The sequence below is a fragment of the Artibeus jamaicensis genome, unplaced genomic scaffold (genome assembly GCF_021234435.1).
Source record: "Artibeus jamaicensis isolate MK-2021 breed Jamaican fruit bat unplaced genomic scaffold, CSHL_Jam_final contig_781, whole genome shotgun sequence".
In the NCBI taxonomy this organism is placed as follows: Eukaryota; Metazoa; Chordata; class Mammalia; order Chiroptera; family Phyllostomidae; genus Artibeus; species Artibeus jamaicensis.
Window position 1 is genome coordinate 6,563,684 of NW_026521968.1, and position 2,964 is coordinate 6,566,647.

General features: G+C 59.4%; 1 pseudogene; it reads right to left on the reverse strand.

Moving 5' to 3' along the window:
- Positions 1–379: 379 nt before the first annotated feature.
- On the reverse strand, positions 380–2,614 carry LOC119063600 (protein scribble homolog; annotated as a pseudogene).
- Positions 2,615–2,964: the final 350 nt, after the last annotated feature.

Genomic DNA, 2,964 nt, shown 5'->3' on the forward strand with positions numbered 1-2,964 from the left:
CAAGTTATAGTCTTGCCAAGAGGTTGTGGAGGCTGCAGTTAGTCAATGGCCAGAACTCCTGAGGGATCTCTTTAAAATGCTTACACCCAGATTAAAACGTCCAGGTAAGGGTGGTGTTGGGGTAATGGTAGAGCGCCCCCCAATCCCAAGTCTAGGGTAAGTGTGAATACCATGGCCCTCTGGGACAGGGGTGTCAAACTCATTTTCACCAGGGGCCCTATCAGCCTCCAGGTCGCCTTCAATGGGCTGAATGTAATTTTAGGACTGTGTAAATGTAACTACTCCTTCACTGTTAAGGAGTTGAAATTACATTCAGCCCTTTGAAGGCAACCTCGACGCTGATGTGGCCCCCAGTGAAAATGAGTTTGACACCCCTGCTCTAGGAGGACACTGGGCCCAGCCAAGTGTACCTCCTGGGGGCCAGTAGCTCCTCCGCAAAATCTGGGGACAGTCGTTTCAGGGAGGTGTTGGGGGCAGGTCAGGGGAGGGAGTTGGCAGGTGCCTGGGCAGCCTCTTCAGGGGCCCATGGCTTGCTCTGTCCCTCCCGGGACTTGCTCCGTGTAATCCTGGCTGTGCTCCACAGCACACGCTTCTCTGCCGAGCCCTGCACAGGCTTCAATGCTTTTTCACTTTTGATCCTCGCCTGTCCCTCGCCTGAGGCCATTTTTTCATTGCTTTTAGAGAGACAGAGAGGGAGAGAGAAGAACATCGATGGAAGAGCAACCCATCAATGTGCAAGAGAAGATCTGGAATTGAACCCACAACCCTTTGGTTACAGGACAACACTCCAGCCAACTGAGCCACAGCTGCCAGAGCCGCTTTGACGTGCTTCCACCCCCGTCTTCATCACCTGGAGCTTGTGGGGGTGAGGCGTGGCCCCAATGCTGCAGGTCCTGCTTCTCAGCAGCTGCTTCCTGGGTATTATTGTCACCTTAGGGGCCCCCAGGAACTTGATGACACCGACTCAGGGTGTTGCTTCAGCTCTCAGTGGGGCTGCTCTGCTGCCCTGGGTCATCAAGGCTGGGCGGGGGCTGCTGGGTCCGCAGGTAGCTGGCGAACACCTTCTCACAGGTCTGGGCATCATCCTAGGTCTCAGACAGCCATGAGCCTGGAGGTTGAGGTTGGCGAGCCACAGGAGTGGTATCTGTAGCCGGTTCCTAGGCATATGCAGCACCGGCTGGCAGCTGGGCTGTGTGGGCAAGTTCCTGCAGCAGGATGACTAGGTTGTTGTCCCTCAAAGAGAGGACATAGACCCAGATCTTGGGCCTTAGCACCTCCAGGCGGTTCCAGTGCATGTTGCTGTTGGTCAGCTGGGTCAGCTTGGTCAGCTTCCCCAGGGAGCAGGGCAGGGCCATCAGCAGGTTCTCTGCGAGGACTGGTACAGACAAGTTCTCACAGGACTGGATGGCTTCATTCACCTTGCACAGGTGGTGCTGGTCCACCTTTAGGGTGGACAGCTGCTTCAGCTGACCGAGGCTATGAGGAAGCCATTGCAGTAGGATCTGGGAGAGCAGCCAGTGAGTGAACAGCGCTGCCCCAGCCCCCAGCTCCCCAGCAGCCTCCAGGGGGTTCTCCAACACCCCAGGCACACCAGGCCGCTGGCAGGTTTGGACCTCCAGAGGCAGTGTCAACAGCTGGTTCCAGTCCAGCCACAGGTCAGCAAGTTGGGTAGAGCCCCCAGGGTGTCAAGCAGCACTTCCACATCATTGCCTCCCAGATCCAAAACACGGGGACGCAGGCAGGGACTTGAGCATCTCCACTGGAGCTCCAGGGTCACCAGGTTGGTGCGGTTGCCCAGATTCCGGGGCACAAGCTGCAACTGTGCATTGTCGTTCAGGGCCAGGTGAGCAAGGCTGTGTGGCTGAGCAGTGGCTGAGCAGTGCCCTCGGGGAGCCTAGACTAGGGATTCCCGCTATAGTTTGCAGTCTCACGGCCTTGCAGAGCTCGATGCTCTAGGGGATCTCTGGGTTGTGTTCCAGGACATGTCCAGCTCCGCCGGCTGCATGAAGCTGGCCACCTCCCGTGGCAGCCGCGGGATCTCGTTGTCACTCAGGCCCAGCTCGCGCAGGCTCAGCACCCTAAAGAAGGGGGTGGGCAGCACACTCAGCTGGCTGGCGTCGGGGAGCAGCTCCTCCAGGCTGCGGCTGTAGCTGTAGATCTCTTGGAGCGCAGCCTGCAGAGGGAGTGCCTCTTGTCCACCGACTCCACGTTCCTTCTGTAGCACCACAGGCGGAAGCACTGGAGCACCGCGCAGATCCAAGGGGTACAGACGGGCAGGAGCGCTCTTCCGGCCCTGGGGACAGGTGGGGATGGAGCTCCGCCCACAAGAGCTCCTGGGCTGGGAGGGGGCGTTGTGGGGCGGGAGTCCAGGGAGCAGCAGGGCCAGGTTCCGCCCAGATTCTGAATGCTCAGAACACTGCGATCCCCCTTTCATCCGTCCTGGTCCCAACCCCCCCCCGCCCCCCCGCCCCCCCGCCCCCCCCCCCCCGGCCCTTCCGCTGGTCTGTGGAAGTAGGCAGCACGCAGAGGCTCACCTCTCTCCCTGAAACACCCAGGACTGCTCCAGCAGTCCAGCCAGAAACCCGGAGCCTTGGCGGCCAGTCCGGCTGGTCATGTATGTCCTCTCCTTTCACCTCCCTGCACCCCCTGAAGCATCCTTTTCCCCTACCCGGCTCTGGTTCCAGGATCCCAAGGATCTTGTGCGTACCTGCCCTCCCCCAGGTGCATCGTCTCCAGGGCGCCCCCAGAGGACTCACGCAGGTGTCCCAGCCTCCCCTGTCCACAATGAGGACTGTCCACAGATCCCGGGTACAGCTCTTTCCCAGGCACCAGCGTTTGGAAAGCTGCTGCCCACTTGCCTTCTGAATTCTGGTGATCTCATGGCCCTCCGACACCCTCCATTTCCTTAACCCTGTGGTGAGCAACTAGCCTTTGATCTTCCACCTCTGAAATGCAGATAGGACG